This window comes from Pectinophora gossypiella, chromosome 20 (assembly GCF_024362695.1).
Source record: "Pectinophora gossypiella chromosome 20, ilPecGoss1.1, whole genome shotgun sequence".
NCBI classification, from domain to species: Eukaryota; Metazoa; Arthropoda; class Insecta; order Lepidoptera; family Gelechiidae; genus Pectinophora; species Pectinophora gossypiella.
In genome coordinates, this window is record NC_065423.1 from 8,787,785 (window position 1) to 8,803,236 (window position 15,452).

Genomic DNA, 15,452 nt, shown 5'->3' on the forward strand with positions numbered 1-15,452 from the left:
ATTTTTTGTTGGTGATGGTGTTAGGCTAGAAGGGCAGGGCTAATGGCTTAACGTGCCTTCCGAAGCACGAAATCATCCAACAATTACCAAAGTTTTGCTAAAAAATATTATTATCAGTTTAAAGATACACTTTCAAAAAGTCACCCATTTGTTCATAACTTTCTTTTTTCGGCAGATTTGCTTGATGTCTCTGGTAGTTCTAAGTCTGGGACAATACATGGGAGGTCCAGCCATGCGTGTCAGACCTGGCCATGGTGTGGGTGTGAACCCAATGATGGCTGGTGGAGTTGCAGGAGGAGTCAGTGGAATGGGGGTAGCTATGGGAGCGCACAGGGGATTAGGAGTGGGGGGCCTTGGAGGGTTAGGGATGAGGGGACTTGGTGGGCGTGGGGGATATGGTGGTGTGGGATTGGGGGCCCTAGGAGGAATGGGAGGACATGGAGGTCTAGGAAGACCTGTTGTGGGATATGGCGGCTTAATATAAATCTAGAAAGAAGAAATATAGCATCATTTCTCTAATTTAACCTAACTGAGAGATTTGACAGGTCCGGTTGTTACCAAAATAATAGTAAGTAGTAGTATAAAATGAAGATGAAAGCCAACAGCCACATTAAAAAAAATACTTAAGTAATTTAATGAAATCACGATGCGATTTCGACTTTTTCTAAAACAGTATTATTTATTTAAATAGTTTTTTAAAATTAAATATAATTCATTTAATAGCAATAATAATGTTATAATTTATTAAAAACATTGTTAGCCCCTGTAATGTAAAAGAAAAGTAAAAATAATTTGAGATTTTAATTTTATTTTTGAAGTGTTTATTGCTACAGTGAAAAACTTTAATAATACGGATTTAAAAATAGTTTTATGTAAGTATTATATTTTTGTATATGTAGTTGATTCGCTATTCACAATTTGAAAACCAGTATTAGTAGATATTTTATGTTTGGAGACTATCAAAGTTCAATACCTTTTTGGTACTATTTGGTACCTACATTAATATTGTCATTCTGACGTTAGGTTGTCTGGCTACTTTCTTTACTTATATGTTTTTTCACTGTTCTTTAAGGTAAGTACTAGATAATTTAAAGTAGGTACACAGATTATAGGATTCAGACTCTTAAATTACGAGTCAGATTTTTTCGAATTCACCTACTGTTTTTTTAACAATTTCCTTAAGCGCTCTAAAACAGAAGCGTATATTCACAATTTGGTCGGATTCACTACTTACCCATGCATTGAAGAAGTTTTTACTCCCACTATTTACTATTTTTTTGACGTGACTTATTGTAGATTTGCCGCAGATGGTATTGACTACTTGGCCGAACAAATGGGGAGCGCTGAAGGCTTCAACGTTTAAGATAACAGGCCTGAGGGTGCCCAGTTGGGCGCGAACCTCGGCTCAGGGCGTCGTTAGAGAGGAAAAATATTTGAAATAAATAATCGACTCTAGTGGGTCGATAGCGATAAGCGCTGAATGAGGGAAATCGTCGGCCACGCCGGTAGTATCGGTATCGGGGTCCTGAAGTGTTTGGTGTCGCGAGCTGATTGGCCGCGTCCATGGCTAGAGTAATCGGGTCGTCGGGATCGTATATTACATCCTTCGGACGCCGATACTTTTCAGTACCGTCCCTAAGGCCATGTATTCGGAAGTCACAACTACCAGGGGATTTGGGTGATGCGGAGCAGCCACTACTTACGAAACTCTAAAAACTCTCTTACCAACATGGTCCTTTCAAATTTTGTACATACATTAGCCTTCACTACAGTAATTGTCGATAACCTCAATACGTTTCTTATTAAGTAACTTAATTGAATAATAATTAACTTAAATACATTGAAATAAGAGTATCATTGCAAAATATTGCACGGTCGAGATACACTTGAGAGATAATGATTGTATGGTCGTACTAGTGATTTGCGGTTCACGGGAATATTCCCAAAGTGGGAAAGTTCCTATTTTGAAAATGAAGGGAGTGGAATTGCTGTTTAGCAATAAAGCCGCCTATCGTGCTTATGTTTTTATTCGTATGTTTATGTCCTTTGTATATGTCGTTGTGCAATAAAGTATTATTGATTGATTGATTGAAATGGGTGGGGTCCAAAAGGAGTGGAATTCTCTGCCGTCTTCTGTATTTCCGAATGCATATAACCCGGATGCTTTCAAGGCCAGTGTGGACAGGCACCTTCTGGGCGAGCTCCATCTTAGGCCTCGTCAATGCCTTCGGGCAAGTCAAGGGCCAAGAGCAAACCCATCAAAGGTAAAAAAAATGTCTTTAATAGTAAGAACACAACAATATACACACCCTGTGCCACATAACACATCACATCACAACAACAGAACAGCCTCTGTGGTCTAGTGGTTAAAGCGTTAAGCTTACGATCCGGAGGTCTGGGTTCGATTCCCGATGGGGATATTGTCGAAATTACTTTGTGAGACTGTCCTTTGTTTGGTAAGGACTTTGTACGCTCGAATCACCTGATCGTCCGAAAAAGTAAGATGATTCCGTCGCACGTTGAGCAGCGTGGTGGAGTATGCTCCATACCCCCTCCCATTGATTGAGGGGAGGCCTGTGCCCTACAGTGGGACGTATATGGGCTGTTTATGTTATGTTTAGTAAGAACAGTGCCTGCTTTTCTTTTTCAAATTGTTCTGTCTTGTACTCTGGTCGTATCTGCTAGGTAATAAAGCTCTTTTTACATAACTATTGCGATTTTTTACCATCGGGAACGTTCCCAAAGTGGGAATATTCCCAGGTACGGCACATCACTGGTCGTACCATCACTTGATATTAATGATTTACTGCATATTGCATCAGTCATTATGACTGCAATACTTAAGTCGATTTCGATCGCATTTGTAATTTACTTAATACAGTGAAACCTGGTTAAGTGAGACATCAAGGGACCTGCAATGTCGTTTCACTTATAGAGGTATTCCACTTACCCAGTGTCTCAGATATACAGGTATAAATAAATATTGTCTCATTTACAGAGGGTTCCATTAATAGAGGTGAGAATACAGGTTATTTCAGCTATACGTACAGGTGCGATCATTAAATAAAATAACGTGTTATGTATTTTCCAAATAAACATCTGTATGATAGTAAAGCGAAACTAAAAATGAAGGTAATTGAAGCTCAAAATTTGTACTTACGTACTTGGAATCACGTGTGGAATTTGTGGGTAGAATAAGAATGAGTAAACAAACAATGTTTTTACAATACAGAGGTTTATGCATATAAAATTTACTCGCTGTCTCAGTTATAGAGGTAACTATGATGATAAATCGAAAGTACGAATCCCAGATATAGAGGCTTACCTCGTGCCACTAACAGAGGTAATTCAGTGCCAAAGTGTTGGGACCTCAGCATGAGTTCCAGTTATGGAGGTTTCTCACTTATCCAGGTCCCACTTAACCAAGTTTCACTGTATTATGATACTAATTACATGATTTATGACGAACAGCCCTGATTCCTGCAGAACCTCCTAATTTTAAAGTTATACCTGTCATTTTCTTATCCGCCGAAACGCAAAGGGACGGATGATTGACAATGACAACTGTTAATTTAAAATAAATGACTAATCGTTTAATAGGCATCTCGCTAATACGCAACCTGTTCGACGTGTTGTGTCAACTTAATTTTATCGGGTTATTAACAAATGTAAAATTATGAGAGGGTTCTTAAAATTTCTGCCTACTATTGACAGCGACACCATTAGACGACGTTCTGAGCTTCTTCTTCTATTGTGTGAGTTGTGAGGTGGATTTCCAACCTCATCAACCCTGGTGTCAGGGGTACAATTGAGCCGCCAAAGGCCCCTGACATGACTCATATAACGACTATGTACATACATCAGTAAGTAGCAACAGGAACCAACAGCTTAACGTGGCACGGATCGTCTTACTTTCGGACAATCAGGTGATCAGCCTGTAATGTCCTAACCAAACTAGGGATCACAAAAATTCGAACCCGGGACCTCCGGATCGTGAGCCCAACTCTCAAACACAGGACCACGGAGGTCGTGGAACCACGGAGGTCGTGTGACAGTTGGGCGTTGGTCCTCGGGTCAAGGCGTCGTTTGAGAGGAAGAACATTTGAAAGAATGAATCGACCCTAGGGGGTCGATAGCGATAAACGCTGAATAAGGGAACTCGTCGACCACGCCGGCGGGGTCGGTATCGGGGTTCGGAAGTATTTGGTGTCCCGAGCTGATTGGCCGCCTCTATGGCTAGAGTAATTGGGTGGTTGGGATTGTATCCTTCAGGCGCCGTTACTTTTCAGTACCGCCCCTAAGCGGGATGTATTCGGAAGATACAGAAAAAAGAAAATCTATTAAAGAATTAGGTTTCCAAAGCAAATGTGATGTTCGTATATTCAGTCAGTTCGTTTATCAGTGCCTCACCTTGGGCTTTCGGTGAATAACTCCGTTCCGCTCTGCCGCATGCATGTAACGAATACTAACCAGGGCCGGATTTACCCATAAGCAAATAAATAATCAGTTCCTTGGGGCATCGCACGAAACAGCCTCCATGGTCTAGTGGTTAGAATATTGGGCTCACGATCTGGGGGCCCGGGTTCGATTCCCGATTGTTTGGCTAGGACATTGCACGCCGATTGTCCGAAAAGTAAGATGATTCCGTGCTTCAGAAAGCACTTTCAGGCGTTAGCCGAGCTACTAGCCCAAATGCCTCCACCAACTCGCTCTGGATTACAGATAATTGATATCACGTGGGTTTTGGTGTATATTATTCTTAACATTGTTATGTTGTATTTTTTATTTCTATACTTTTGCGATGAAAATTCTCTTGATATTAACTCAGAATCATGAGCTAAATCGTCCCTCTCAGTATTCAATCACTACATAGTATAAAACAAAGTCGCTTTTTCTGTCTCTATATCCCTGTGTACGCTTAAATCTTTAAAACTACGCAACGGATATTGATACGGTTTTTTTCTAAATAGATACAGTGATTCAAGATTTATATTATATGTATAATAACATCCATTAAATAGTGGAGAAATAGTGTTATTTTTGAGGTTTTTAATGTGATGTCGTAAATAATTTCATTTTTTCCTCAGCATTGCACCTGAGCGAAGCCGGGGCGGGTCGCTAGTAAATTATAATTTACTTGTACGAAACAGTCTCATTCCTGATGTAACTTTTTTTTATATATAAGCTGTGGTGTACGTTTTACAAGTAAATAAATATTTAGTACGATGTCACTAACACCCTTTTCTTCTTTTTTTATGTAATTGTGTTTTTATCGTTACATCATTGTTATATGTTTAAATCTTAATAAAGAAATTTGTAAAACAATAAAAAACTAACACCCTGTGTAATAATGAACCATCTCTATGAAATAGGGCATCCAAAATACTAGATACGGCACTGCCTACCACTAATACCTCTCAGTGAATACCCGAAATAATCGATATTTAATGTGCATTTTGCAACCTTGAGTCGTTTTGTGTGGGCCTGATAATTGAGTTGGTAGCTGAATACTGAAAATATGTGATGATTCTCCGAAATTATTGCACGTTGCAACGGCCTCGGTGGCCCAGTGGTTGAGGGTTGGGATCACCATCCGGAGGTGGATCTCGGTGGAGACTTATGTCAAAAATTACTTTGTGATCCCTAGTTTGGTTAGGACATTGTTTCAGGACCTTCGGATCATGTGCCCGACCATGTGTTATCCTTATTTCTGTGTCTTGTGTACATTGTACTAAATATTGTGGCTTTATTACTTTATTACCTAGCCGATAAGACCAGACTACAAGAAAGAACAATTTGAGAAAAAAAGTAGCCAGTGTTCTTACTATTAAATAATTTTCACAATGGGGACATTCCCACTATGGGACATTCCCGACGACGATGATGGGACGATTAACCGACTTACATAAAAAAACTTACTCGGAAGTAAGTTAAAATTTTAATACGGACAAATGTTGGACCGGAAGTTAAAATAAAATGACGTTGCACGCTAAATAAAACCTTGTAAAGGTACGACGTAAAGCAAGTATTTTACAATAAGTAAACATAATATTTTGGTCATGTTTTACTTTTAAACCGTTTTTCCAAGATTATGTTTCGGGTGGTGCGTTGAACTGAACGTAATATTATGTTTTTTATCGTCGTTATGTTCGAGGCTTTTTATAGTGAACAACCGTGTAATGAACGTTTTATTAGAAGCTCCTCGGGATTGGGTCCTCTTTAAAACTTTAAAAGAAAAAACTGTTAATAAGGCATCAAATACGAACTTTATCACAAGAAGGGAGTCGAACCGTTTCTTAGTCTAGTTACAATGGTGCTAATTCCTGTAAATACCATCTAATTTTATTTTAAGTTATACTTACCTGTCATTTTCTTATCCGCCGAAAAGAAAAGGGACGGGTAATCGACAAGCATAAAATTAATTTTAAGCATAAATCTAAAAAACCGTCTAAAAATTTTACATTGGCCAATAACCCGATAGAATTAAGTTGACAGAACACGTCAAACGGTTTGCATACCAGCGAGATACCTTTTTGATTGGTCCGGGTAATTCATTAATTTACTCATTCTTCCTAGAATTAAGAGCTGTCAATCATCCGTCCCTTTCCTTTTCGGCGGATATGAAAATGACAGGTATAACTTAAAGTAAAATGAGAAGGTGTCTGCAGGAATCGGGGCCAATATTGATATAAAAACACAAGTCGTATAGTCGTGGTTCCGAGTCTTGGGGGACAACGAAGACGAATGTAAGTAGGTTGGTTTGGACACGTAGAGCGGATAAAGGATAATAATAGAATTGCGAAAGCTGAAAAAGATGAAAGGGCTGGCAGAGGAAGACCTAAAAGGACTTACATTGACCAAATTGGAGATGTCCTTAGAAAAGGTTTAGTACGATCTACTCTGAACCGGCGTGCGTGTATGAAGCGATTGATGAATGTAGAGGAAGCAAGAGAAGTGTGTCAGAATCGAAGCAAATGGAATTGTATAGTCTCTGCTTACCCCGGTGGGAAAAAGGCGAGAGTTTATGTATGTTTGTATGAATATTAAAAATGAACTTCATAATACTTAATTAAAATTGGAGGAGACCGGATGGTTTGACTTTGGTGCCTTGGAAAAATGGCAAGTGCCTGGTTTGGGACGCTACTTGTGTCAGCACTGTTGCCGCCAGCCACCTTGGTCGAACCATCCACTCACCGGCAGCAGCGGCTGAGGATGCTGCTGAGAAGAAGAGGGAGAAGTATGCAGTTCTATTGCCTGCATATAACTTCGTGCCCGTTGCCGTGGAGACCTTTGGTAGCTGGGGGGCGGACACCAAAATCTTTGTGTCAGAATTGGGTCTCAGGCTCAGGGAGAAAACAGGTGACTTCCGCTCCGGCTCGTTCCTGGTCCAAAGGCTGGCCATTGCCATTCAACGCGGTAATGCGGCTAGTGTTGTGGGCACCTTTGCTCCGGGAACAGTGAGGGGCGGGTTATTTAATGACTAGTTTTTAAGTTTGTTTTTGTGACGTATTGTTATATTAATATTTACAATTAAATTAAAATTATAAATACGTGAGCGTAATTCGCCACATTTTTTACAACGGGAACATCCCCGGAATATCACTGTTGCTATAGCGGACTAAAGCTTTTCGTAATATACGATCCCGACGACCCGATTACTCTAGGCATAGAGGCACCCAATCAGCTCGCGACACCAAACACTTCAGGACCCCGATACCAACCCCTGACCGGCGTGGTCCACGATTTCCCTCAATCAGCGCTTATCGCTATGGGTCGATAACAATAAGCGCTAGGATCGATTATTTTTTTCAAATATCTTTCCTCTAAGACTACACCCTGAGCCGAGGTTCGCGCCCAACTGGGCACCCTCAGACCTGTTGTCTTAAACGTTGTACCGTGTGAGAGCCTTCAGCGCTCCCCATTGGTCCCGCCAAGCAGTTAATGCCGTCTGCGGCAAATCTACAATAAGTCACGTCAAAAAAAGCGGGCTAAAGCATGTGTCTTTTCGTGTAACAATCATTTCACAAGTCATGTATACAGTTGAGCCTTAACTATACAGTTGAGTGGAATAGAATGCAACGGATAGACTGTTTATATTTTCATGTTTATTCGTTTCAAAGAAGTAATCGACAACTGTAAATAAACTCATGCGTAGGCGCAAGATTGGTTCCTAGTTATTATTATAGTTGTATAATGGTATTAACGAGTGCATAGTGACATTCGAATACAATTTCAATATGAGACTGTGACGCAATTCGATTGTTATAAACGTGCGCGTATCACGTTCGTTTAATTACCGGCGCGCGCGCAGGTGAAAGCGAGCGGAAATGCATAATGCGAGCTAGTGCTGGGACATTTCGCGTGTGGTGATAAATCATGTGATGTACCATTTCATATTCGATTTTCAATTTTTTTTCTCGACCTTCTGTAATGATCGACCGGTTTGATACAACAGGTAACTCACGCCCGTAATCCTTACAGGGGTGGCCAGAGCGATAATTATGAGTTAAGATAACAATGAGTACGAGGTTTGACCGCTTTTTTTGATGACGTCACCCCCTCTCTACTACTCCTGCAAACAGATAACTAGAATAGCTCTACTGCTTCTCAAATTCCATAGCCACTTTGCCGGCTATGTACGGTCACGAGCATCATGTATACACTTTGGTACCATGTCACATTAACTTTTTTGACAAATTGAACTGTAAGTCTCACTAAATGTCAAATACGTTAGTGCGACAGAGTCCTAAAGTGGGTACATTACATTGCTCATGACTGTACATTTTATGTGAAAGGCTGCAATTTTACCATTACTTTTCGTAACATACTGCATACAAAAGTATTGTTTTGATAAATAGCCGATCATACGGTTTTTAGCTTTCCCGTGATAAGAAGGAATCTTGCATGATATCGTCATATTTGTTTTCTTTTGCCCCGCATAAGACTACCTTCGCGGAGCACCGTGCGTCGTAAAGTTTGCAGAAGAGTGGAGTGCAAAGTTGTAGTATGAACTATTTGCTCATGCTTGTATGGCACGCGTTTCGCGCTCACTGAGCCCTTCCAACCTCTTTCTTCTATTTTGTGGGTAAACACTTCTAATAGAAGGATTTCACATGAATATACTACAGTTTTCATATAAAAATGTAAAGAAAAAGTGCGCACGACCATCCCTAGCCTGCGAGAGACGCACGGAATATGACAAGGTGTCGTATTCACTGCCGAGCCTACAAGGAATTCGATTTCATTACATTGCGACATTAGAAAACGCACACGATAAGATGGAAGAATTACATTACATGTTAGATAAACATATTTTACTATTATTTTATGAGCGCGCATGCATTTTGTTATACCTATAGAATATTCTTATATCAGGATTAGGAAATGCAATCCCGATCTCAGAGATCTCGTAATTTTTTTCGGAATCAATCCCGAAGCATAATATATTATGACGAGATCCTATTCGAGATTGACGGGATTGAGGTATATCTTTTGTTTTGATTATATTGATTTCCAAAGAAAACTGAATTATTCAGTTAGCAAAAGGTTTTTGTACCGGGTGAGAGCCTTCAGTGCTCCCCATTTGTCCGGCCAAGTAGTTAATGCCATCTGCGGCAAATCTACAAGTCACGTATATATAAGTCACGTCAAAAAAAAAAGGTTTTTGTTCTCTTTCAAAAAATATTTTGTTTTAATTAACCTACTATAACTAACTATCACAAACAAACAGTTTTCATAGTTGTCAGCCATCCAAACTTTACATTTTTTTATGAACTAGACGAGATCCCGAAAATTTCGGGTTCTCGGGGAAGTCTAGTTTTCTTACACCTGTTATTACTTAATTTTTCCGTAAATCAAAGTGCTTTCATATTTTTTGTAAGCTTAAACAAATGTTTATTAATGAGAAGAATCAGTTCAAACTCCTTTGATTGCATTATGTCCACCTCTATGGGGATTGGGGGCGTGAATTATGTACCTTTGTAGGTGGTACTTATGACAGTATGATATCTCTTCGGGTTGGAAAGTTAGTGTAGTCGCTTCTGTAAAAAAACCGCACCTCCCAAATCTCCAGGTTAGGTAAGTGAACCCCGTGAAAACGAGATAAAGCTACGGAGATTTTGATGTAGGTCACCTGAATTACGCGGGCCCAGGTTTGTTTCCCGGTCAAAGTCATTATTTTAAATAGAATTCCCGAGTCTTATTAACTTTGCCGCATACTTATAGCATTAACTACTTGGCCGGACGAATGGGGAGTGCTAAGGGCTCTCACCCGGTGCGAATGGGTCGGTACTTAGCATATAGCCCAAATATCTCCACCAACTCCCAGTGGAGCAGCTTCGTAGAGCACGCTCCATACTTTCTCCAGTCGATTGAAGGGACTGCGCCCAGCAGTAGGACGTTAGGCTGTATAAGTTACTAGCTAACAATATCCCCATTACGCTTGTAGAAGTCCAAAATTAAAAAAAGATTTTCTTTGTACCAATATCAATAAAAAGCGCAAGTATGTCTGTCTGTAGATCCACAGATTATTTACGTAAGAGCTAGGAAACGGCGAGACAACCCAACTGAGGCAAGAAATGGATCGCGAGTAGATGCAACGGGGCAAAGAGTAGAAAAATTCAGGCAGACGCGACAGTATTGTCGTTCAAAATTCACGCTACCGCGAGGCCATCCCGAACTAAACTAAAATAACATCACGCCTGTTTCCCGTTAGGGTAGGCACTGGCTACACAATTCCACTTTCTACGTTCTTGAATCACCACTTTCCCTTCTTCCATTCTCATCAAAGTTTTGTTGCTATGTATCCATACCTCACCGAGCTTTTTGTTAGACCAACGTGTTAGGTAAGCCGTATCGCCATTTATAATGGTCGAACAAACTATGCCACCTCCATCCTCTATCTTGATCATTTATCAATGTTGTTTGCTAGTCAATTGCCTAGATGCTTAGTTACGCTTAATTTTGCGCGAGTATAGCAGTTATTAGACTATCCAATCCTTCCAGCCCGATGCGTCAAGGTTACAGGCTCGCGAATCGAGATCGAGACTCGCTCAAGATCGTGGTTACCATGGTTACGCTCAGCAATTTGTTATTAGACTACATGATTTCGATCGGCAAGCTCGTGACCTTGACGCATCGGGTAGGATTGGGTAGTCTCATAATCGCGTATCTAACTGAGATCTGCATCACGGAACCGAAAACAAAGTAGGCAGAAACCGACCCGGTTACATTGCATGCTCTATGTCGCGGCGAACGGTTTCATGTCAGTACATCGTCGACCATGTCGGCGGCACTACATCTTTCCGTTGCTCTATCGAATGTTTCGTCCAATGTTTAATGTTGTGTTTACGTGATCGTTTCCTTTCTCTTGTGCTGTGAACTGTGTTGTGTTGTGACAATGGCGAATCTAACGCTACGATACCTGGACGAATTGTCCCACGTCCTGAACAGCCGGAGGCATCTGGCGAGCCAAGCGCGAGCATCGTCTGTCGGTGATCTCCTGAACACAGAAGAAGATAGGTTCCCACCGGTTCGTACTAACACATGATTTTAATTTTAAAATAAAACACAACAATTTTAAATGTTTTTTTCAGAAGCGATTTCGCTCGTTGACGATTTTGACTGACGTTTTGATAAACTGCGCGTTTAGAAAGAAGAATGTAGGTAGGTATTTATAGAAAATGCGGTTTGTTAAGGTTGTATAGGAACGTCACGACCTTCTTGGTAAGAATTTAATTACTTCAATGCTGATGCGAACATAACGGTTCATCGAATCGCTCGTAGAGAGGTACTAATTATTGTGTTGTTAATGTTGTTATGTGCACCTACTTAATTGATGGTTTCGATGATTTTATAGTTAGTTTAGATGGGAGCTACCTACATAGGTACCTATATAGGTACCTCTACCTACAACAATAAAAAAGACTTTAGGTACCTATTGACTACAAAGTATAAACATAGGAAAAATAAACCCTATCTAGCTATCTACAACTACAACTCTCTTTTCTTTCTTCTTTCTTGTGCAGATAAGAAAGAAAACAGACGCACAAGCGACCTTATGATTAAGGTAGCAATTACTGCCAATTTGTATGTTCATTAATGTGTTTATTTAGTTAGTAGTACCTATCTAAGACATTGCCCGTCTCTTACAGTATTGTAACGCTCACGACTACATCCCTATTGGGGTAGTCAGAGGTATTTTTCTCCTCTTTCATTCTTTATTGCGAAGATCTCAACTGTGCTTACCACGTCTTTCTTTAGAGGTGTTACCTACTATACTTCAGACTGTAGGTATTTAATTGTAGATAGGTAGGTACTAACGGAGGTACTTACCTACTATTTATCAGTTTTATGTAGATAGGTACTACCTACAGAAAAATCAAAATTCAAACATATTTATTCCTCAAAATTGGCCCTACATAGTAGTTAGCGCTTTTTGAACGTCAAAAATTAAATTACATAGGTATTAGGTATGTAACTAGCTGTAAAACTACCTACTAACACATCGGAAGCTGTATCGCTGAGGGAAAGACGTGGCCAGAAAACCTCCCAGCACAGGGCCGTTTCATGGTTTCCTTTCTTTTTACAGAACCTAAGATACCTACCTATCTGCAGGATTTTCTGTTGATGTGACATTTTGAGAATGTAAAACTTAAGTAGGCAGGCAGGTAGGTAGGTATAAGTATAGAATATTATAGGCAATATTAAACAGAACATCCAATTTCAGTCCAAATTAGTGATATAGGTATTTTGAATAATTTCAATGCGCGGCAGGAGTTAGATCTGTCAAAGTACAGAAGCTAGTGTTGTGAAGTTCTTTAGCATAGTGATGTATCAGTCGAGTTTGGGCCCATCGATTCTGTTCTATCTATCGGTAGTAAGTAGGTAAACCTACCTACATCCGATGCAAAATATCTATGTAATTAATTAAGAATTAAATACTAATTAAGTATGTACATAACTAGTTGTCAGTTGTCAATCTCAATTAATCTTACTGAGACTGAAAGTGAGTAGTAGCTAATTGGCATACCAAGTTAATACCTACTTGTCTTAATTAGACAATATCTGAGCGTTCGTGCAGACATTGACGTAGATATTTGTCGTTATAAATTTTATGTACGCGGATTATGTGCTAGCAGTAACTGGTAATAGAGACATATTCGACACACCTACACAGCACAATGAGCACTAGGTTTCATGTTTTGCCCATGGTATAAGAAGACCAGGTATGCTCAATCCTATGGCAAGCCGCCATTGATAGCCCTTTGAAGTGTTACCATAAAATTGGTATCTCCAACATTCCAAGGACGTAAATTTTATTATTGAAAATTAAGTGAATTCCTGACTAATGTATTTAATTACTATTACTTGTCACATATACATATAAAATCATTAAAACTGTAAGTAAATATTTTACTAAAAGTTCAAAATTTCCTTGCAAAGTAAATATAAAAACATTGGTAGTGGGTAATTAAATATAAAAAAACGCAGGGTGGGATGACGTCAGCTGGGCTAACCTTGAAATGTTAGCTGTCACTTTTGAGCATAATATCTGGGGGGGTTAAAAATGGCCATGTATGTCGAAGCAATTCATCTAAGAAAGCAATGTATTTTGAATTTGTCAGAAAATAAATTTAAAGCTCTTGCGAAGCTTACGTTTGTAAAAAAGCTTATTATAAGATTAATGGTTACCTAAACGATAAAAATGTCTGGTATTAATTGTGTTTCTCTAATTATTAAATAACTTGTAATGTATACTTACATTGACATAAAAAATGTGTTGCTGTTGCAGTTTCTTGTAATTTTTTCTTCTCAGCCATAACACCTCGCGAAATGACGTAGATTCAAAAATGTTAAATTGATCTGCAACAAGTTTATCTATGATAATTAAGTTGAATAAATGACTCTGATACTGATAATTCTGTTTATATAAAGGGTATGTAAATATGAAGTAAATAGGTATGCATGAAATAAAAAAGTAATTGGAAACCATTTCTATACAATAGAGGACATCCCGTTCAGTGTTATTATTAATTATAAAGCCTTCTAATCTAATAAATAAATAAATTGTTCGGCTCTTGGTTTGTGTGGACTTTACGGTGAGAGGTCGAGGGTTCTAATTTCAACTGCAGCAAAACACCAGATTGTTACTTTTCACTATTTAATTAAATTGTTAATAAAATACACTTTTACACTTTCGCGGGAGGCGTCGGCCATTTCATTCGTACAAAATTGCCATACCAAAAATATTAATTATTTTTATACTTGTGTTGCCAGCAACATAAATAAATAAACCTTTATTCCAAGTAACTATTGACTCATATGTGTTAGTAAATGACTTATTTCTAGTGTTAGTATAAAATAAAAATAACATACAATATCGAAAACGTATAATACATTTGGTCGCGTGCAGCCCACTGCAGCGACGCAAATAGGGGCTCTCATCCTAAATCGAATAATCTAGCCTACAAGATCCCACTGCTGGGCAATGGCCTCCACTTCCTCTTTCCATTTTTCGCGGTCCTGTGCGTACTCCGGCAAGCGTCCCTTCGGCAAGCGTCCAAGTCGTCACACCATCTCTTTCGAGGTCTACCTCGACGCCTGTACCCGCCATGAAAAGCCTTATATTCCTTAAAACCTTATTATAGACATACAGATAGATTGTTATTGAATATCTCAATGGGTGAATAGCACGAGAGAATTTCACACGACAGTACACTTAGTGCATTGGTATACAATGGTGTTACTTATATGCAACCTCTCTGTGGTATTTGATATTGTAACTTTAATGATGGAATGAAAAATAACAAGATTTGTAACTAAGGCGAAAATGCAATGTCGTGGCCAGATCTGGAATTGATCATTTCATGAAATGGTCATATTTCATGAAATAGAGTATCATTCGTTGGCCACATCATGATGTAGTTTGGCCAGATCAATGAACACAAAACGTTTAGCGATATGAGCTAAATGCATGATTACTTCATTATATGGCCAAACGTTGGCAATCATATCGTAAAATTAGTAACATTATCCACCGATAGTGGCGCTGGTGTCGATTATATTTAAAACTTGATTGATATTATAATCGATAAATCAATGTAATTGTACAATTTTCCATATCGAATAGGTACAAAATTTTGAACCTAAGAAATTAATCGACTATTCGCATCTTTATTACACCACATAGCATGGACACCGCGTGCATTAACGATATGGCCAAACGTTGATTGATATATAATCATGAAACGTTGACGTTTCAACGTTATGGTCAACTTAAATTGGCCATTTCATGAAATATGACCATTTCATGAAATGGCCGAACACATCATGAAATGATCAATCTTACGATCTGGCCACAACACAATCTCTGTAAAAATGTGTCCGCGGCGCGACTTGTCACAAGCGACGACGGCGTGTAGCGATTACGACACTGTACAACCGTCATTGCA

General features: G+C 39.2%; 1 long non-coding RNA gene across 1 annotated transcript in view; it reads left to right on the forward strand.

Annotated features, from left to right (window-relative positions):
- The first annotated feature begins 8,653 nt into the window (after nucleotides 1-8,653).
- LOC126376346 (uncharacterized) overlaps nucleotides 8,654-15,452 on the forward strand; it is a 125,812-nt gene continuing 119,013 nt past the window's right edge. Inside the window, exon 1 of the long non-coding RNA XR_007567707.1 lies at nucleotides 8,654-8,777. This is a non-coding gene — a long non-coding RNA (uncharacterized LOC126376346). The remainder of the gene's footprint in view (nucleotides 8,778-15,452) is intronic.